This window comes from Equus caballus, chromosome 14 (genome assembly GCF_041296265.1).
Source record: "Equus caballus isolate H_3958 breed thoroughbred chromosome 14, TB-T2T, whole genome shotgun sequence".
Lineage (NCBI taxonomy): Eukaryota > Metazoa > Chordata > Mammalia > Perissodactyla > Equidae > Equus > Equus caballus.
Window position 1 is genome coordinate 101,472,922 of NC_091697.1, and position 23,099 is coordinate 101,496,020.

Consider the following 23,099-nt stretch of genomic DNA (forward strand, 5'->3'; position numbering starts at 1 on the left):
CAATTCTCCAAGAAAACATAACAATCTTTAGCATATATGAGTCTAACAATAAAGTGTCAAACTATATGAGGCAAAGACTGATAGAACTGAAAAAAGAAATAGAAGAATCCACTGTCATAATTGGAGACTTCAACACTCCTCTAGCAGAAATGGATAGATTCAGCAGGCAGAAAATCAGTCAGGACAGACTGAACTCAACAACACCATCAATCACCTGGATATAATTGACATCTATAAACTACTTCATCCAACAGGAGCAGAATACACATTCTTCTCAAGCTCACATGGAACATCCGCCAAAATAGACCACTTTATGGGCCATAAAACACACTTTAACACATTTAAGATAATAGAAATAATACAATGTCTGCTCTCAGATCACAGTGGAATTAAACTAGAAATCAATAACAGAAAGATAACTGAAAAATCCCAAAATGAGTAAACAATGCACTTCTCAATAATGTATGAGTCAAAGAAGAGATTTCAAGAGAAATTTAGAAATATTTTGAATTAAATGAAAATGAAAACATAGCTTTTCAAAATTTGTGGGATGCAGCAAAAGCAGTGTTTAGAGGGAAATGTATAGCATTGAATGCATATAGCAGAAAAGGAGAAAAATATAAATCAATAATCTAATTTCCACCTTAGGAAATTAGAAAAAGCAGAAGAAATTAAATCCAAAGAAAGCAGAAGAAAAAAAAAATAAGAATTAGAGCATAAATCAATGAAATTGGCAACATGAAATCAATAGAGAAAATAAAATCAAAAGCTAGTTTTTTGAAAAGATCAATAAAATCAATGAGCTCTAGCCAGGTTACCTAAGCAAAAAGAGAGAGCACATTAATTACTAACATCAGAAATGAAAGAGGGGACACTAAAAAGACAATAAAGGAATACTGTGAACAACTCTATGCCTCCAAATTTGATAACTTATATAAAATGGGCCAATTCCTTGAAAGACACAATCTCCAAAACTCACACAAGAAGGAATAGACTATCTGAATAGGCCTATATCTATACTGAGGCCTATTAAATAAATTGAATAATAATTAATGACCTTCCAAACCAGAAAGCACCGGGTCCAGAAGGTCACTGGGGAATTCTACCAAACATTTAAGAAAGAAATTATACCAATTCTCTACAATCTCTCTCAGAGGATAGAAGCAGAGGGAATACTTCCTAACTCAGTCAATTAGACCAGCATTACCTTACTATCAAAACAGACAAACACATTATAAGAAAATTGCAGACCAATATTTCTAATGAACATAATGCAAAACTCCTCAAAAAATATTCACAAATCAAATGCAAGAGTGTATAAAAAACATTACACACTACAACCAAATGAGATTAATCCCAGGTATGCAAGGCTGGTTCAACATTCAAAAGTCAATTAATGTAATCTATCACATCCACAGGCTAAAGAAAAAAGATTATATGATCATATCAATAGATGCAGAAAAAGCATTTGACAAAATCTAACACCCATTCATGATAAAAATTCTTCAGTAAACTAGGAATAGAGGGGAACTTCCTCAACTTGATAGACCCGAAAGAATTCTACAGTTAATATCATACTCAGTGGTGAGAAACCCAGAGCATTTTCACTAAGATCAGGTACAAGGCAAGGATGACCCCTCTCAGTACTCCTTTCAACATTGTACTGGAAGTTCTAGCAATGCAATAAGTCAAGAAGAAATAAAAGATATACAGTTTGGGAAGAAAGAAATAAAACTGTCTTTGTTCGCAGAGGACATGATCATCTATGTGGAATATCTGACAGAATCACCAAAAAAACTCCTGGAACTAATAAGTGATTATAGCAAGGTTGCAGGATATAAAGTTAATATACAAAAATCAATTGTTTTCCTACATACTACCAATGAAGAAGGGAATTTAAAATTAAAAACATAATATTGTTTACATTATTAATTACGTTATGTATATCTGAAATGAAATACTTAGGTATAAATCTAACAAAATGTGTACAAGATCTATGTGAGGAAAACTAAAAAAATTCTGATGAATGAAATCAAAGAACTAAATAAATGGAGAGATATTCCATGCTCATGGATAAGAGGAATCAACATTTTCAAGATGTTAGTTCTTCCTAACTTAATCTATAGATTTAATGCAATTCTAATGAAAATCCCATCAAGTTATTTTGTGGATTGACAACCCGATTCCAAGTTTATATGGAGAGGCAAAAGACCCAGAATAGCCCATACCATATTGAAGGAGAACAAAATTGGAAGACTGACACTATTTGACTTCAAAACTTGCTATAAAGCAACAGTAATCAAGACAGTGCGTATTGGTGAAAGAACAGGCAAATAGATCAATGGAACAAAAGAGAGAGCCCAGAAATAGACCCATGTAATTATAGTCAATTGATCTTTGACAAAGAAGCAACGGCAATACAGTGGAGCAAAGACAGTCCTTTCAACAAATGGTGCTGGAACAACTGGACATCCACGTTTAAAAAAAAAAAAATCCAGACACAGACCTCACAACCTTCACAAAAATTAACTCAAAATCATCATAGGCCTAACTGTAAGACGTAAAACTATGAAACTCCTAGAAGATAACACAGGAAAAAGCCTATATGGCCTTGAATATGGCAATGACTTTTTAAATACAACAAAGGTGTGATCTGTGAAATCAACACTTGATAAACTGGACTTCCTTAAAATTAAAAACTTGTGCTCTGGGAAAGACAATGTCAAGAGAACGAGAAGACAAGCCACAGACTGGGAGAAAATATTTGCAAAAGACACATCTGATAAAGGACTGTCATTCTAAATATACAGAGAACTCCTAAAACTTGACAATATGAAAATGAACAACCAAGCAAAAAATGGACCAAAGACCTGGACATCTCCCCAGTGAATATACACAGATGCAAATAGCATATGAAAAAATGCTCCACATCATATGTCATCAAAGAAATGCAAATTAAGACAAAAATGAGGTTCCTCCACACACCTATTAGAATAGCCAAAATCCGGAACACTGACATCCAAATGCTGGCAAGAATGTGCAGCAAGAAGAATTCTCTTTCACTGCTAATGGGGATGCAAAATGATACCGTCACTTCGGAAGACAGTTTGGTGGTTTCCTACAAAACTAAACATATTCTTACCATACAGTCCAGAAATCACACTCCTTGGTATTTATCCAAAGGAGTTGAAACTTATGTTCACAGAATAGCCTGCAAAGAGATGTTTAGAGCAGCTTTATTCATAATTGCCAAAACTTGGAGGCAACCAAGTGTCCTTCAGTTGGTGAACGGATAAATAAGCGGTGATACATCCAGACAATGAAATATCATTCAGCACTAAAAAGAAATGAGCTCTCAAGCCATGAAAAGACATGGAGGAAACTTACATGCATATTACTAGGTGAAAGAAGTCAAACTGAAAAGGCTACATGCTCTGTGATTCCAACTATCTGACATTTCTGGAAAAGGCAAAACCATGCAGACAGTAATAGATCAGTGGTACCCAGAGGTTGAGGGGGGTGGAAAGGGGTGAATGGAGAATTTCATTTATCTCTGTGCAGACCGCAGACGAGTTTTTAGGGTAATGAAAATACTCTGTATGATACTATAATGGTGGATACATGTCATTATACATTTGTCCAAAACCATAGAATGTACCACACCAAGAGTGAACCCTAAAGTAAACTACGGGCTTTGAGTGATTATGATGTGTCAATGTAGGCTTAGCAATTGTGACAAATGTTCTATCTGGATGGAGAATGTTGATAATGGAGGCGGCTATGCGTGTGTAAGGGCAGAGGATAAATGGGAAATCTCTGCACCTTCCTCTCAATTTTACTGTGAACCTAAAACTGCTGTAAAAAATATAGTCTTAAAAAAATTCAAACAACCCCAAAGTGAAAATCACCTGTACTTCCATCTCACAAGTAGAACAATTGCTAACATTTGCCAGGTATCTGCCCAGACTTTTTGTCCATGTTTATAGGTGTAACACACACACACACACACACAATTAAAATGGGAATATGCCATGCATGCTTTCTTGCTACTTGCTTTTTTATTCAACAATGTGTTGTAGCCACAAATAATATGGATATACATCTTAATTTTTAAAGGTTGCATATCATTCCATATGTGGGGAATACACCATAATCTGTTTTAACCATCTACTCATAGATATATTACATCCATGTATGTATGTGTGTGTGTGTATGCACATGTGTATACTTGTCTGATTATCACTATATTATGAATTTCTAGAAATGAAATTAATGGGTGAAAGGGAATGGGGAATGCCCACGTACCATTTTGACACATAGTGCCAAATTTCCCACCAGAAAGGTTGTACCAATTTACACATCCAACACTGTTAATAAGAGTGTTCATGTCTCTAACACTAGGTATTGTCATTATTTTTAATCTTTACCAATATTTCAGGCAAAGAAATGAGATACCATTATTTTTAATTGGTATTTTTTTGTTTCCAGAACTGTTGAACATATTTCCATATGTATAACTGGCCATTTGTATTACCTATTTTTAAATTTGCTTGTCTGCGTGTCCTGCTATTGTTTTCCTATGGGGATGTTAGTCTTTTCTTATTGATTTATTAGAACTCTTTGTATGTTAGGAGTTATTGATTCTATGTCTTGCATAATGCACAATGATCTCATTTAAATATAATTTTCATGAAATTGGTCTATAACTTTGATTTTTCTATTCTCTTGATTTGTGCAATTCTGGGACATTCAAGGCAGGCTCTGTAAAATGCCTGCTGCTTGTTACCCTGGGCATATTTTCTTTCTGTGAACAGTATGGTGTTCTACATCTTTAAGTTTGCTTACATCTGAGATGCTTCTCAATGATGAGAAGGAATTTAAGGACTTAGACTTTTTGGTAGAAAGGGAACAAATTCCAGTTTTACAACTATCTGAAAAAAAATTCTCCCCCCCACCTGTCCTCAAAGCCCTATGCTCTAATCACGTGATTAGTCTTTATGGCAGAGCCAGCCTCCATCCTGAGTCATCTTCTTCATATAAATTCAGTTATGGTCCAAGGGGCCCACCATCAATAACAAACACACTCCTATCCCTGGGGGAATTCCAAGGACTTAGAGCTTACCTCCCAGGATCTAGGGAGAAAGGCCAGCCACCTTTTTTACTATACAACAGTGGTGATAATGACAATGACATAATTTCTAGTGCACCCCACTCCTCCCATTTCAGAAATAAAATGCCCTAACTCGGTTAAACAGCTATCTTTTCAAAGAATGCTTAAGAAGTAAGTCTCATGGGGGAAATCCGAGGTGCATGTGTGGGTGTGCACTTCAAATCCTGCTTTGGCATAGGCTAGATTCACGGCCTCAGCTTCAGGTAAGAGGTGGCATTTTGGTTGATCCTCCCCAGCACACACTCTGAAGTCTCAACAAACTGTTAATTTCCTTTCCCGTGAACACTTCTCTCATTAACCAGCCCCTGGGCATTTTCCAGTGGAAAATGGAATTGTTGGCTTTCCCCAGCTCCTGTTTACAGTCCAATGAGTTGAAAGATGAATCAGGCAATTACCGTATTTCATGCTGATGGAATGCAGGTGGAGGACTGAAGTCAGGAGCATGTTAAGTAGTCCATTTGGGTCCACTGGGACCAGTGGAGGGAAAGAAAATGGAAAAGGAGAAAGATGCCGGGACTGAAATAGCAGAAGAAACAACATTTAAATAGGAGCTGCCTTAATGAGAACGTGTCACCTCAGAGTCAACAAGATGTCAGTAGATGGGCTGCACCTGTCCCTTGAGAGCCTCTCCAAGAAAAACCAAGCACCAGAGACCAATGGAAGCAGGAAAACCAAACCAGACTCCTCAGATAGACTTCAGCAAATAAAATCTCAGCTCCCGAAGCATCAGGTCTTGCTCAGATGGGCTGAACCTCGCCTTCCCTCACACCTCCACATCTTCCGAGGGAGGAGCCTCGGAAGAATTTAGAGCCTCAGCGAGTGTTAGAGTTTGCTTCTTTGTTTGTTCCTAGAGTGATCGATTTTCACCACCAACACGCACTCCTTCATGTCGATTAAATCAGATTGCTTTGGGTGTGAAGAGCAGCTGGAGTTAGAACAGCCCCAGTCTCAGGGGTCTTCTTTGCAAAAGGATCTTTTTACCTCAGGTGATGACTGCGCTAGGATTTTGGACGATGGGGAGAGGGTAGAGCAGAGCCTTTTCCCCAGCTGTTCTTAAAGGCAGGAGCCTAGAGCTCTGGGAACAAAGCAGTCGCCTTGGCTGGTACTTCACGCTGACCACGTTGATCTAACTCAACCTCCAGGACACTGTGCAAACATTTACTGAGCTTCTGCTCTCCAAGGAGGGCAGCTGGTGAAGGAGAGGGCTCGACTGGAGGCCCGTAACCTGCTCGTTCTGAACTCCCCTTCCTCTCAAGTATGTTTGTGTTAATTATCTACTTATGTCAGGGAAGAGCATTCTGGAGGCCTCCATGACACCGGCGGTGGCCTCACTCTCCACTCCGCTCTTGCAGAGTCGCTGCTCCTGGAGCTGTGTGCAGACTCAAGGGAAAAGGTTATTCCAGAAATATTCCATTTCCGTCTCTAAAGGATGACGTTCCAGGGACAGGTTTATGCTTTCTGAGTTGTTACTCAAGACAGAAGCCAATAGTGACTTAAGGAGAGAAGAAGCTGAAACATAATAATAAGCAATGGCCAAAATTAGAGCCGAGGGGGCAGGGCAGTCTTCCCACCAAGGTCTGTAACTCCTTTTACTCCAGCTGGGCTGCCGGCCTTTGTTAAAATCTCCGTCATAGCAACAGAAGCTCTGCTTTCCCTGCCACTCCCTCATCTCCACATTCCCTACCCTGCAAAGATGTGGCACCTCTTGTAAACCCCAGCAACTTATTAGACCCCCAAGAGGTTCCGAAATTGCTGTTGGCAAAGGCATGTTGTTCCTTGCCTTTTCAAGCGGCTGCTTAGTTATAAAGATCAATGCTGTGAAGAAATAAATTTAAAAAAAAAGTGGAGGTTATAGGTGGGCCTTCAGACTCTGTTGATACTCCCAGGGGGTGGTCCCAGAAGCACATTTGAAAGCAAGTAATGGCAAGGATTGGAGGGACGTTTTTGGTATCTTTAAGAGTGCCCTGGGTGCTTGGTCACAGGCCTCCAGACCAGATCAGTCCTAGGAAAAGAGTGAAGGAAGCAGCCTGACCTCTGAGGCTCCCTAACTGCTTTCCACCCATCCCGCTTTCCCCCATGGTTGTTCCTCCTCCTTTTTTCCAAAAATTATTCCACTGGGAAATGGTGTGACCAATGGTGGTTGCTGAACCGCCCCTCCCAGAAGTACTTGGGGATGATGCTTAATTTGAAAAAGTACTTCTAGCCTTTCTATTTCAGTTTCATTAGTGATGAGGACATATTTTGGGACAGGCTATGGGGAACAGCAATATTTAACTATTTGTTCCTTCAGCAAATAATTATTGAGTACCTCTGATACTCTGGACCTTGGTGGGGGCAAGATGGGGGGTTCTTCATGAATTTTGGTCTTTCAACATCAGAACTATGGCTGGTTTCCTCCTAAATTACCCAAAGGTAAAATTCACTGCAGTGAATATTGATTTTCTTCCGAAGTTGACATATTCTATTCTCAACGAGGAAAGCATTAAGGTACTAAGAAACATTGGACCCTTCCTGAGTCAAATTATATTATAAGGGTCCTAAACTTAGCTGAGAATGAATCTACTTGAGTCATGTGCTGTCGTCTCCAAATTTAAATTTCTGCATCTCTCTTGAGTTCCATGCACATACTTCCATTTGCCTGTTAATCAGCTCTATTCAGATGTTCTATAGGAACCTCAAATTCCACTTCTTCAGAGCCAAACTCACTATTTTCCCGGGAGACTTGCTCCTCCTCCTCCTATGTCCTCTGTATCACTGACATCTTCTCCACCTACCTAGCTACCCAAGCCATCATTCTTGGAGATTCTTCCTTGCCCAATCTTTCAAACCAATTGCTAAGTCCTGGCTATTCTACCACTCACAGAAGAACAGCATTGTCACGTGTTTAGATCAGAACTGGCCAAAGGCATACTTTAATTTCAAGCACTTTGCAGGGAAAAAACTTGACTAAGCAGTCAGATGCTTGCTAATATATTACTTTGAGTGGTGAATTAATTAATACAATTACTGAGTTCACTTACAACTTAAGCAAGTAAATTCACTTTCCCATAACAAACACATTTATGACTTAAGTAAATAATTTCTGAAAAGGATGCATTTTCTATTCTCTGAGGTTATCACAAGCATTCAAAGGTTACATTTCTGAGAGGATAAATAATAGCTCTGTAAGCAGTTGTGTATCTTGGCAAACCCCTTTCTCTTTCTCATTGAAAATCTTAACCATGAGAGGAACTGGCATCATAATTTGAGATGCAGGCCATGCACATTTTGTGTGTGTGTATGAGGAAGATTTGCGCTGAGCCAACATCTGTGCCAGTCTTCCTCTACTTTGTATGTGGGATGCCTTTACAGCATGGCTGATGAGTAGAGCAGGTCCACACCTGGGATCTGAACCTGCGAACCCCTGGCTGCTGAAGCAGAGTGCACGGAGCCTTAACCACAGAGCCTTAACCACGCAGCCACAGGGCAGGCCCCAGAACATGTACATTTTAATCTTATTTGAGATCTTTGCCCCAGGTGGATTATCTTTTCATTATACTCCTGTTGTCACTAGAATGTAAATATGGACTATTCTATAAACTTTTCTTCCTTCTTTTGCTGAGAAGGGCAATAAACAACACAGCACTTAATTTCTTAAAGAACTTATGTCAACAGTGTGATTTCTTCTTGTCTTAGTCCATTTGCGCTGCTGTAACAGAATGCCATAGACTTGGTGGCTTAAACAACACACATTTATTTCCCACAGTTCTGGGAAGTCCAACACGAAGGTGCTGGCAGATTCAGTGTCCAGTGAGGGCCTCCTTCCTGGTTCCTAGATGGCCACCTTCTTGCTGTTTCCTTACATGGTGGGAGGCGTGAGGGAGCCCTCTGGGGTCATCTCCTATAAGAGCACTAATCCCATTCGTCAAGGTTCTACTCTTGTGACCTAAGCACCTCCCAAAGGCCCCACTTCCAATTGCCATCACATTGAGTATTAGGTTTCAACATAAGAATTTTGGGGGGACATAGACATTCAGTCTATAGCACTTATCTTTATAGGGCTTCTCAAAAAAATCATAGTGACCTATGTCTTCAATTTTAACTGAGGTTAATCTAAATTTGAGACATAATTTTTCAGTCCATATTCCTAGAATTCTCTTGTTTCTATCCTCTTTCTCACCATCTCCGCTGTTACCGCCTGAGTTTAGGCCCCACCATAATTTGCCCGGAGGACTGACCAACAACTCCCAATGGGTACCGCCTTCCCTGCCTTGCTCCCTTCCCAACCGTGCCCTAGACTGAAGGACATTTCAAAGTGTGCAGATAGGCTCTTGTAATTCTTCTGCTTAAAACTATTTATGGGCTTCCCTTTGCTCATAGATTAAATAGAAACTCTTTAGAGTGGCATAATAGGCCCTGTTTAGAAAAGAAGTGAAGATGTATGATAATGTGATCTAGAATAAGAAATATATATTTGGTCTTCATCCGTGTTTCTAGCACAAAGCTCCTAAAACCCTTGGAATTTCCTAAGTGATAAGAGCAATAAAGGTGTCTTGATATTCACAGCAAATCTCTTTCAACCACACCTGAGTCTATGTTAATGTAGTGACTTTTGGAGAGCATGAAAGGATGGGGGCTGGTTGCCAAGGGAACCAACTCTGCAACTGAAGCGTTGGAACTTTCAGTCCAACTCCTGACCTCTGGGGTGGGAGAGAAGCTGGAGGTTGAATCAATTACCAATGGCTGATGATTTAATCAATCATGCTTATGTAATAAAACCTCCATAAAAACCCAAAAGGATGAGATTGGAAGAGTTTCCAGTTGGTGAACATGTGGAGATTTGACAAGTGGAAATCCCACACATGGAGATTTAAGGAGAGTGGTGCTCTCAGAGAGGGCATGGAAGCTCTGCGCTCCTTTCCATATTCCTCACCATATGCATCTCTTCCATCTGGCTGTTCCTGAGTCATATCCTTTTATAACAAACTGGTAAATGTAAGTAAAACATTCCTCTGAGTTCTATGAGCTGTTCTAGCAAATTAATTGAACCCAAAGCAGGGGTCGTTGGAACCTCTGATCTATAGTGGTTGGTCAGAAGCCCAGGTGACAACCTGGACTTGCAATTGACCTCTGAAGTGGGAGGTAAGGCAGTCTTGTAGGACTGACCCCTTAACCTGTGAGATTTGACACCATCTCCAGGTAGATAGTGTCAGAATTGAATTAAGTCCAGTGCTTGGTAGTGTGGAACAAACACACACACACTGGATTCCTCCCTGAAATATTCCTTTCATATCAGTCAGGATTCAAAAAGATAAAAAAGAAACCACTCTAGATATTTTAAGCAGAAAACAATTAATATGGACATTAGATGTTTATTGAAGTGTTGGAAGAGCTTGAGATGTAGCCACATCTCCAAGAATGCCATCACAACTGGCCTACCAGGGGAGATCGTAGCTCTGCCAAAATAGGAAGGCAAGGAATTAGAACACACTACTATGGCTACGATCTAGGTGTCAGGAAGGTGCTATCACCTTGACGACAACTGAACAACCATGAAGATAGTAACTAGACACTGGAAGTCTGCTGCAGAAAAACTCCACAACCTCAACAGAAATCAGCCAAGAGCATCAGAGCTATAGCCTCTGCCTTGGTTCCACCTTCTAAATCTTGAGAGGTACGTGTAATTGCTGGAAACTAATTTGCATCTAGACATCTGTCTCAAGGGAATTTTGGAAAAATAGCCTTTAGCTGTCCAGGAAGACAAATAGAACAGACGGTAAGAATGGATGCTAAGTGCGCATTGACTGTAACCAACACACCTTTCTCTTGCCTTCTGTTGCTCAATATTCTGCTTTTCCCCCTAAACCTATGGTGCCTCATCTTCTGCCTGTTCCATGCTGTGTTGTTACTCAGGACTCAGACCTATCTTTTTCTCACTCTATATTCTCTTTATGGGCAATTTAATGCACTCAGTACTCAAGGATTCCAAAATCATCATCTCTAGCCAGGACTCTTTCACACATGCTTCCTGTATCTCTAGCTGCCTATGGGATCTCTGTCTAGATCTGTCACAGGCACCTCAAACCGAACACATCCAAAACTAAACCAATCACGTCCCCTCCTCAAACCAGCTCTGTCTCCTGATGTCCCTATCTCAGTAAATGGTGACATAATCTGTCTCATCTCCCAAGCAAGAAACCTGGGAGTCACCCTTGACTCTTCCTTCTAGTTACCTCCCATGTCTAATTAATCCTCAAGTCTTGAGAATTGTACGTATTAAATGTCTCTCAGAACCACCTATTTCCACTATCATCTCCAACCTGAACTCCGGCCAGGGCATCTCAACTGGTTTCCTTGTCTCCAGTCTTGCCTTCCTTCAACCTGTCCCATGTATTCAGCAAGCTTTGTCAAAAACATACATCAGATCTCTTAAAACTCTTGTAGCTCTCCGAACCCTTAGGATGGAGTCCAGAGCCATTAACATGGCTTTCAAGGTCCCAAGGCTAATATTTAACTTGTGTTTACCTGTATATCTAGTTATCCTGGCTGATTAAATATCGAAATTTTCCCATACTTTGGAACTACCTCCCTTACCTCCTCACTATCCATCAGCTAAAGAGTTAATGCTGAATCTGTTCTGATTGGTCAATGCTTACACTGGTCAGTACTTCCAAAAGTGTGGACTACTTGCACTGCCATGGCTTCCACCATGAGAGAGTTGGCTCATGCCTATGTCTTGGTGCCCACCTCCCCTCAACCCCAGGCAGGTATTGAGTAGAGACCATTTTGGTATTCTTCAGCACACCAGCCCAATATGTTTCTCAAACTCCATGCCTTGTCCCAGTGAAGTCCTTTAACCAGAGTGTTCCCAAGCTCCATGATAGGGGGGTAATGTTGACTCTGGTGGACATGCTGGCACTCCAGTGCCCTCTGAAGCTGTGGTCAACTACCACAGGCCAGTGGTCCCTCAGAATCACCCTCACCTGGCCACATGTGGGAACTTCAGCCTCCTTTGGACTTGGGTCCCCAAAGCATGAGACTAAAAGTGGGAGAGCAGATGGGTAGATGTAAAAGGTCCCCACAGGTCCTCGTTAGGTGCCAGGCAGGGTTTCTTCAGTAATGATGGACATTCCTGAGAAAGATGGGCCTCCACAGGGATGAGTTGGGGACTAATGTGAAATTTATCCCTGTTGAATTCCTCCTCCATTTATTGGAAGGGCTTGGTTAAAACCCACCTGATGATCACCTATCTTGGGAATTTACAATATTAATTTTATTACTAAAAGTGGGAACTAATAGGTATAGAGTGCCAGTTCTGTTCCACTCTAAATGCATATTAACTCAGGTGAGGACTGTAGATGTCATAATCTCCATTTTCTGGATGAGGAAACTGAAGTCGAAGGAGGTTATGTAAACCAAAGTAGCTGAGCCAGGAGTCTAACCTCATGGCCCAGGACCAAACTGCCAACCAGAGCTTCTCCCGGAGCCAGAGGATTCGGTTAGACTGAAGGTGGTATTTCGGTGTACAGTTCTCACCACTTAGTCAACACAGAGACATTGAACAGATAAAAATCTAAGACAGTATTACACTGGCTAAGAAATTTTGTTAACATAATTGCGGTGAGTTCAGCAAATGCTGAGAAAATGCAGCATCTTGCAAAATATCATTGAAGTTAAGTGAATTCTCCTCTTACTGAGTCTACATGTTACTTAACGTCCTGCAATTTAACAGGAAAAGTCTTTGAAAAAGTTTTATCATGACTCAGGGGCATCATTTATCCAGGGGAAGGTACACCAAACCAAAAAAAATCTCATTTATGAACAATTTGTACTATTGCTTAAATCTCTTAGTAAGCAAGAGATTGAATAATGTCTAGCTTATTTATGCATTTTAAGATTTGGGGTTTATGTAATTATTTACTAATTTCTATTCTCGTCTCAGTTGTTAAATACTCTTATCTCCCCCTGTGAGGTCTGCACGGTCTAGCCCCTGCCTATCTCATAAGCCTTCTTTCACAATCCTTCTTGTCACTCTGTGCTCCAGCAATTCTGGAAGATTCAGCTCCTCGGAGGCCTCCCGTCTTCTTGGAACAGTCTTCTTTCTACAACCTCACCTCTGAGCAACAGCTTAAGCATCACTTCCTCCAGGAGATCGTCCCTGCCGTCTGGAATAGAGAAGTCCTCTGATTATACCTTAGCAGAACCCTCTGGACTTCCCCCGGCAAAAGCTCGTCAGCCATTACTGTGATCACTTACCCTGCCCTGTCCTTCTTGCCCGGCTATACACCCAATGAGGGCAGGGCGACCTCAGCCCTGCTCCCTGCTGCACCTCCAGGGTCTGGCAGATGGCCTTGAACGTAATAGCTGCTCACCAGCCACACATTGAATGGATGAACATCATCGTTGTGGTCCCTCAATGCACTTTGCATTTACCTTTAACTTTGTAGAGTATATAGATGTTTGTTTTTAAACTGACAATTGAAATTTTGCAGAAAGTTAAATTCAAATGATTTTCTAAGGGGGTTAAAATTGGGAACTCCAGGTTCTTGACTGCCAGGAGTCTTTCTGGGGGGGCTGGCTGTTTCACGACCTGAGCGGGACCCCTCATTGTTCTTAGATTTTCCTTGGTCGTCCAGGGTTCCTGTTCTCCACCCTTGGCCCACGTCTTGCCATCTTCAGAAACTCTATATGGAGCCCCTTGTATTGGTTTGAGTTGGCAGCCTTTTGGTCACCAGATCTTTGCTTGCTAGTTTGGTTTTTTTTTTTAACATGCGAATGTTATATTTGGTTGATCTGTGGTTAAACACTTCTTGAAAGTTTCAGACCTCAGCTTCTTGGTGATCTCATAAAGTTTCCACAGACTGTGTGTCATTCACAACCTAAGGATCTGGAAGGAAGCCCTACTTTAAACTGCAGTTCCCAGGGATTAAAGCTTGAAAGGTGATATGTCTGTTTTCCTAACATCTCAAAGTCAGTGGAATGTGCACTGGCAATATTTCTAGACCAGACTTCTGCGAACTGGCTCATTTGTCTAAGAGACACAGTTAAGTCAAAGACACTAAAATCTCAAGAAGCCTCTTGGCTACTCCATTTCAGCTATACAGATGGCTGCTTTGGAGACTGGCACGTGCATTAGCTGAGATAAACCGGCATATGTCCTGGAAGAAAAGGATTGTCCAACTAATATTAGAAGCAAAGCTTCTGAGAATGTCGTTAAGAATATCATAAATGCTGTAAGTGGTCAGGCCATTATTGGTTGATACAGCTCAACATCCATTCATTCATTCAACATGCATTTCCTGCATAGGAGCTATGGGCCAGGCTCTGTGCTAAACCCACATGAATAAGACACAATCTTTGTCCAGTTGGACAGACAAGCAATTACAGCGCAGTAGTGGAGGTGTTCCACTGGTGGAAGGAGTGACCACTCTTGACCTGGAAGAATTAGGGGGGCTTCCTAGAAGAGGCTCCATTTGAACTGGGTCCTGGAGAATGACTGGTAGCTCACCAGTCTCAGAAGAGAATGGCAAGGAGACCTCAAGGCAACAGTGTGGCAAAGGTAGAGCTTCGAGAAAGAGCTCTCTGCGTGCTTGAGACATTTAGGAACTTGATGTTCCTAGAACACAGGTGCCTCTAGAGGGGCGCCAGGAACATTTGTGCAGGAACATGGTGACTTGCTCTTTATTACCTCTAATATCCATGAATTTATCTGGCCTCTTTTTGGACCCATTTTTTATTTTCGCCTTGAACACCTTATGGGGGCAATGAGTTCCATTTACATGCTATGGGCTGTGTAAAGATGTACTTCCTTTCATTGGTCCTAAAATGCCTTCTTAAATGATCACCAGCAGGGTCATTTTTTCCTCTTTTTATAATTACAGCATTTTGGCCCTCCTACCTAATCCCCAGACGTCACATAGATAAAGAGCGGATTTGAAAGGCACCACTGAAATCCTGACTGGCAGAACTATGCCCACCTAAAAGCCAAAACCCACCCCCTTACCTTCCACCTCACCCCCACAGCCTGCATGTTGCTTTCTTGTAACTCTTTTGCTCTTTCATGACCTCTCTTGATGTTAATGTTATTCTTTTGTTTTTAAAATAAAACCATAAAATCAATTTATTAAAGTGCAATGAGAACTGGATTGGCTGAGTGGCTCATGGTAGCCAGAGCAGGACATTCTCCTGTGCAGCCGGGAAGACTCTGAGCCTAGATGTTGAATGGCGCCAGGGGCTGACAGCCTGCGGGGCCATCTCCAAAATAAGGACACACCTGGCACCTGGACTAGACTAGCGAAGTCGGAGGCCACCTGGGCTTGTCCCCAGTCAGGGCTGGATGGGCCCTGCCAAGGTGAGGCTCTGGAGAGTCACCTGCTTCTGATACCGTAAGGATAAAAATGCTACAGGAAGGGAAACATCCTTCCCATGGAATACAAGATGGCTTTTCGGGCAATTCCCCTCATGCCCCAGAACCCTTCAGGACTTTGTCCTGAAACAGGGGGCTATTGGCCAGAGCTGTTGTGGAATTTTTAGAGGAAGGGTCATAATTCTAGGCTTGAGCAATCCCTGGAGTAAATCGTGAGCTCCTCATGTTTGACTTTCCCTCCTCCTGCTGGGAGAACAGAACTTGCAGGGCTCTGCCCTGGGCCCTTTCCCCATAGTCTCTCCTTGCTTCTTGGCTGCCCTCACTTCGGCCTCCTCATCCTCACTAGGCAATGTCACTCTCTCCCAGGGCAGACGGTAGAATGGGAGGCTGGATAAAGAGCAGAGATGCAAGTCTGACCCCAAGTAAAGGAGTAGGGGGAGGAAGGGCCTGTGGAAGCGTCTTAGACCACCCAGTAATCTAAGAAGTTTGACAAGGTTGTGGGGGTGTCCTCGAGACAAGCTGCCGTCAGATGAGTCCTGGCTTCCAAGGAACAGGCTGCCACACTCAGCCATTGGCCAGGAATGCCTGTGGGAAGCATGGCCTCGGCACGTGGTGATGGATTTCAGAGCGCAGCAGCTGGGCCTTGGGCAAGTAAGTTCATTAAGCTTGGAGGTCTGTGAGGCCCATGCTTGTGGCTGCCACACCTGGAGTCCTCTTCACCTCATCCCCACCTGGCCGGTTTCTGCTCATCCTTCAAGTCCTAAACCTCACTTCCTCTGGGAAGTCGTCCCTCGGAATTGACTAGGCTTCCCTGCTCTCTGCTCCCATAACACATTACTCTACTACAAGTTCTGGTTCAATTATCTGGCTCCCTGATGCATGCTGAACTCCAGGAGGGCTGGAACCGTTTCTATGTTGTTCCCCTCTGAACCCACAGTGCCTGGCAGCACCTGGCCCCTGGAAGACACTCAGTAAGTGTTTGCTGACTGAATGAATGACTAGCTGCCGGTACAAGGAAGAGAGCTCAAACTGTGTGACAATCTTGGTTTCAGGGAAAATGCTTCTTTTGAAATAGATTGTTCTAGATATAAGCTTCACCTTTATGGATCATTTTCAATGTTCAGGCCGAGTTTTCAGAACAATTTAAGAAACAGCTTGAGGGAAACATTTCAAGTTAAAGCAATATTCCTCAGTCACAGTGGCTATTTTTCTCACTCTACCTTGGATTAGAGTCTGGAGCAAGAGCAACGGAGACAACAGGATCCAGCAGAAACCTGAGTCCTAGTCCCCCTTTGATCACCAACAGGCTCTTAAGTTTCTTTTCTGAAAACTTGTGTTCATACTGTGTTTCCTCCTTGGGTTGATAAGAGCCTGAAAAGACATCATAGGTGTGAGGTATGTTGGCTAGTTCCGATGCCATCCCACACCTGGGTTGTATTGCTATTGCTTTTGTCTATGGACTAAGGTTTCAGGATGAAGGGGAATATGGGGCAAATGAGTGAAGGGAAGACATGGATTGGGATGTCAAGACTCCCCAAGATGTTTTCAGGGAAAGCTGTACCTTGGAAAACAGCACAGGGGTTCAGAGAAGACAGAGCTGCCGTAAAGGAGGTCAGAAATGTCTGAAAGTAAGGAGGGATGCATAAACCATGGAGACCCATTCACATGACTTGGCCTCGGGTGTAAAAATAGGACCCTGAGGTCGCCAGACTCTAAAATGATCACTTAGTTCCAGCTAATATTCTTTGTTGGGAAAAATGTGGGCAGTTCTGTGGTATGAAGCAGCACTTCCTGACAGAGAAGTCTGTCGATCCGTTTAAGCTGCTAGGAACCACGTCCCTCAAGAGGTCTCACATGCCACAGCCAAGTTGGCCAAGGCCCACGGAAACATTACATGCTGCTGAGAACCATGTGTGTTGGCAGAGGCAGCTCTCTTGCTCTGCGCACAGACCAGCTCAACCTCAGCCCACCAGGGACGACCGCTGGGGCCCCTCCCTGCTCCTGGAGCTCCCACTGGAAGCACCTATAGACAAAGGCACCTTCCCAGGGCCCACAAGTTGCACAGCATGCTGGGAAGGAATACGGGCATCAGAAAACCCAGAGAGAGCCTGCTTCGAGCCTTGATGTCACCAAGTCAGCACTGTGACCTGGGGCTGTTTCCTTAACTGACTTTTTCATCTATAAAATGGAGCTAGAGCAGCCTTCCTCGCAAGGTCAGTATGAGGATTTCAGACAATGTCCGTCAAGTATCTGGCACACAGTAAATGTTCAATAAATGAGAACTATTGTTATTGCTATTTGACATGGTGCAAAGCAGACGTGGATTTGGAGCCCAGTTTTGCCGTTTACCAGCTGTCTGAGATCAGGCAGGTTACTAAGCCTCTCTGAGCCTCATTATTTTCCTTATTTGTAAACTGGGGAACACGTTACTTAACCTTCAGTGGTGGTGTGCGAATCAGAGTTAATTTAAGAAAGGTGTCTAATTGAGCACCTGGCACATGGTAGTACTCAATGAAAGTTATCTGTTAGGGTTTTTTGTAGATCAAAGCAGGAATGAAAATTCTTGATGTTGGTTTCTACAGAGCAAGTATGTGTAAGCATAACAAGCCACTTTGAATTGTTCTGTGGGAAATTGTGTTCTTAAACAGGCTGCCTTATTTCCCCAGTCAGCACTGGTTCTGAACCTGTGGGCAGCAGAGGCAGAGGCTGGGGACTGGCCCCTCCCGTCCCACCCTCCCCTATGATCCTCTTTCTCTGTCCATTTTCCAGAAGACATTTTCTCCTCCAGCCTCAGTCCCCCGAGGAAAGCTGGAGCAATAGGTCACCGTTATTTAAACTGCCACAGGATTTTCAGACCATGAGACTCCTGTCTCTCCTCCGTCTGGGCTGGCCCGTCCCCAAGAAGGAAGGCAGCCAGGAGGTGGAGGAGGTTATTAAACCATTTTATATCCGTCCTGTTTTTAATTGATTTCACAGCAGGGGAAGAAAAATCAGAATCCTTCCTACGTACCCTTTCCACGCGGGAGTCCTCCTCTGGTCAGGAAGCCCGTCTGGGAAGCGCTGGAGTGGGTCTGCGTGTTCTCAGTTGCCCTCCCCATGGTCTGCCAGCTCCGGCAGCACCAGGCCCCTCCTGGCAGTGCTCTTGCCTCTGTGGGGCCCCTGGGCATCCCCTTTACATACTGGCTTGGAAAGAGGGTAGCCCTCCTCTGCTCCCCATCTCCTGGTCTCCAATGGTCCCAACTCTCCCTCTTAGGTGTAGCCCACGTGTCTGTGGGGGCCTCCCAGTTCCTAGAATCTAGATGCCCTCGGCTCACCCCACAGCCCATGCCTGGTGGGAGCCCAAAGGCCTCCTGGGATTTTTTTGGGTTCCTGGGTGGGGGCAGCGGTGGCTAACATCATAGAATTACCTTTGGTCTCCCAAGTTTTCTGCATCTTGTGGCAAAAACATGGCCCCCAAAATGGTGTGTGTTCTTTGTGAGGACTTGGTGGTTGTAAAGAGTGGCCACATAACACGACAGAGAAAACAGTGAAAACGCACGTTTGAGACTTCCATTCTGAGAAGGCAGTTCAGCTGTCCAGCCAGGGATGCCAGGTGTGTATTGTTAAATATTTTTAAATATAAACTCTGCCTCTAGGGAGGGGAACTGGGTAACTGAGGAACAAGGTGCGAGGGTGACTTTATCTAGCTTTAAACCTTTTGATTTTGCACATTTACCTGTAAAGCTCTTACATGCCTATACGAGCATGTGTGCAAACACACCCACGTCCACTGTACCCCAGATATACTCACCATATCCCTTATGCTCTCCCCCTACTCTGCCTAAAATGCCCCAGCTCTCTTGGCTCTTCTCCCTGCAGAGCCAGTCTTTCAAGGGCTGGTTTCTCAGTCTTCTTGTCCCAAGTACACATGCTCTCAGTAGTCCCTTCCGTCCTCTGGAATGCTGACAGAATTTCCCATCAGTCTTGCGAAGGTCACAGACTGCTCACAAACGGCCTGGTTAGTGTGAGTGCCTCCTGACAGCAGCACTGTGTCTAGTCAGTTCTGTAAGAGGAGACACTGGCCACAGCTTGGTTTCTTTGGATCCCTCACAGCGCGTAACTGAAGGAATGCAGGAGAGACAAAGGCAAAACTAGACAATTATGAAAGAAAAGGGAGTGGCTAAAACAAAATGCCCTTTGGAACCTGGATCAAGCACAGGGTATGAGCTCCTGCTGCTCCCAGGACCAGCTGGAATGACAAAAGTGAGAAGCAGCTGTCATTGGGCCGTTAGCCGTCGCTCTTCTGTCGCAATGAGAACAGTTGGGTCTTTTCCAGGGCATGCGTTCTGGATGAACATCCTGATACAGGAACATGGACGCTATGGACAACTGTGGACTAGACGTCTGAGACTAAGACTTCAACAACTGTTTGTTTTTAATTCAGAAAAGAGTAAACAGAAAATATCTTACGAAGTAAATGGTCTTGTCCAAACCTTTCCTCTAAATAAGGACAAAGAGGGGATGGCCCGGTGGCCTAGTGGTTAAGTTCGTGTGCTCTGCTTTGGCAGCCTGTGGTTCATGGGTTTGGATCCCGGGCACAGACCTACACGCCACTCATCAAGCCACGCTGTGGCAGTGTCCCACGTATAAAATAGAGGAAGATTGGCACAGACATTAGCTCAGGGCCAATCTTCCTCACAAAAAAATAAAAATAAATAAATAAATAAATAGGGACAAAGATAGCAAGCAAGAGAAGGCCAAAGTGAGGAGGAGGTGGTACAGAAGGAAAGTGGGGAGGCCCCAAGGACAAAAGTGTTCCTCATTTAAAAAGGCATCTTCCCTACATCATACGGTGGAACTACTCCTCCCCTTTGAAAATGGATCTCAAAGGAAGAACGCCTCCTTCCCACAGCTGATCTCCCCAATAGGGGCCGGGAAGGGTGCTCGTCCCCCTCCCCCGCTTAATGTGACTAGAATGTTCCGCTCTGCTGGCGCTCTCTCGGCAAGCGGCTTACCACAGGAAGCTCCAACCCAGACGACCTAGGCCTGCAGGCCCTGCCATGGGTCCTCTCCGGCAGCCGCAGCTCCAGGCACACAAGGCAAATGGCTGCATCCTTTCTGCCCCAGGCCTCCGAGAAATTCATCTCCCAGGAACCAAGAATCCGCTCCCTGCTGCAGCTCAACATGGAAGAATCAGCAGGACTCCTTCTCCACCGTGGGCCCCGCCGCTCATCATGTCTCAGTCCTGGGGTGCTGCCTTCCCAGTGAAACCCTGATGTCTGCTTCAGTAGCCCCAAGTAAAGTCTCATGTCTTTTAATGTTCAAACCCGCATCTGCCTGGGATTAGCAGAACAGCCAGTCTGCTACGCAGGGTCTCCCTCCTCCATTTCTGGGAGTTGCAGAAAGATGTAGTCAGGGTGAGTGCTCGTCACTCCATCTGCTACTCGTGGTTCCACCGCTGTAGTCAGAGCCTCCTGGGTGACCGCACACTCTCTCCTTTGTAACTCTTTTCTCCAGCATGTGCTTTGTTTTTTTTTGAGATCAAGTACACTTTAGTAAGTTCTTTCTTGCAGGATGGAGGAAAGATCAAGGAAAGATGCCTCTGGGTGTTCACAAATAGAGGCAAAGCTGAATAAATAGTTGACCAAAGCATAACTGCTGGATAATCCAAATGTATCTTATTACATTTAACACGCATTTAAAATCCAAGTTGTAATTACAGCTGAACGATTGCTGTTGCTTTTCAATGTAAAATGAGTTTATTTTACATTTAGTTGTACGTTACGTTTTGTTGGTTACATTGTTCGTACAATAAGTTACTATTATTATTAGCAACTTATATCAACTATAAAAATGGAAATTAATTAAAATAAATGGAAATATAGAAAATTAAAACTAAATTAACGTGATGTGTTAACCAAGTTGACATAAAATACATCAATAAACCAGTTTCCTTCAGTGTAATTTCCAGGAAGTGATTTTTATCCATACAAATTCACTGCAAGGGGGGCCGTGACACCTCCCCGCATCCCCACCCCATCATTAATCTCTCTCAGTTTCACTCCCCAGCCTAGGACAGATGGCAGTGCCTCCTGAATGTTTAGGGAAAAACGAAGTGCATCGTTGTGTTCCTCCTGGGGCTCACAGGCCCTAGAACCCCAACCTCAAGGCCACGTCTAACTCCCACCAGGCTCCCCCACCTCCACAAGAATATTTGGAATAGATCATGCTAGCACTGACTCTAGACCCCAACCCCTCCCCCAGAGAGTAGGGACCCTAGACCCCCGACCCCTCCCCCAGAGAGCAGGGAACATTGTCCCTGCTCATGCTGCCCCAGCTCTACTGGTCCCGGGAACCCACATTTCCTTCAAGAGAAACCCCTGTCTGATTCCCCAGGGCCCAGATAAGACGACTGCCCTACTCAACCGTGCATTGCTGCATTAAACTAATTTAAACACCACGTGGGGGCGATAGGCAGAATAATGCCCCTCCCAAAGATATACACATCTTATCCCCAGAACCTGTGAATACGTTAGGTTACATGGCAAAGAGGAATTAAGGTTTCAGATGGAATTAAACTTGCTAATTGGCTGACCTTGAGATAGGGAGATTACCCTGGATTATCCACCGCGCTGGCTTTGAAGATGGAGGAATGGGCCATGAGCCAAGGAATGGGGGTGGCCTTAGAAGTGGAGAACAGAGCTTTACAGCCTCCAGAAAGGAATACAATCCACTAACACCTTGATGGTGTCAGACGTCCAAGCTAGGGCACTGTAAGATAATACATTTGTGTTGTTTTAAACCTCTACGTTTGTGGTGCCTTGTTATGGCAAATAGGAAACCAGTACATGGGGGATCCCAAGAATTCCATCTAAATCCTCACTTCAGGAAGATTTTTCTCTAATTCTTCACTGCTTAGCATCTCATTCTGTAGCTGCCATACTCAGACTTGCGATGTCTTCATCTTTTGTTCCAAGAACAATTTGCTTTACTTTGGTGTAAATAAAAAATTTATCCTGGTGATTTCCTTGAAAACAAGAGAATCTGTTCCAAAATTAATTTAAATGCCCATCTCCAGAAACCCAAATGGCAGTTCCCTTACTAAAATAACACCTACCTAAAGTTCCTCTTCTCTAGGCACCCGGAAACATAAAGCACAGCTCCCTCTCCAGCTCGTCTTCCCTCCCCTCCCATTGCCTAGTGGGGTCCAGGCCAGTTCTGTCTCTCCGAAAAGCTGAGACAGCCTTGCCATGCCCCCATGCCATTTCCCAGCACTACAGTTGGAGGGGTCTTTCTAGAGACTGATCACCCTTGTATAAACATTCAATGGCTCCCCACTGCTCTGAGGATAAAACATAAAACCCTTACATGATCTCTAAGGCCCTGCATGACCTGCCCCTGCCCATGTTTCTGGCCTCATTTCCAGCACGTGGAGAACCATCAAAGTAGAGTATTTCCATCAAACGTGTGCTTACAGAGCACTGAAGTGTGGAGCTGTGGATGGGCTGTGCACAGCAGATCCCCACAGTTTTGTGGAATCAAGTTGGTAGGACATAGCTGTGCCTGTTGTGGGTTGAATTGTGTCCCCCAAAATTCGCATGTTGG

General features: G+C 43.6%; 1 long non-coding RNA gene across 1 annotated transcript in view; it reads left to right on the forward strand.

Moving 5' to 3' along the window:
- The window catches only part of LOC138917359 (uncharacterized), a 41,617-nt gene extending 20,162 nt beyond the window's left edge, over positions 1-21,455 (forward strand). Inside the window, exon 3 of the long non-coding RNA XR_011425212.1 lies at positions 13,194-21,455. This is a non-coding gene — a long non-coding RNA (uncharacterized lncRNA). The remainder of the gene's footprint in view (positions 1-13,193) is intronic.
- The last annotated feature ends 1,644 nt before the right edge of the window (positions 21,456-23,099 follow it).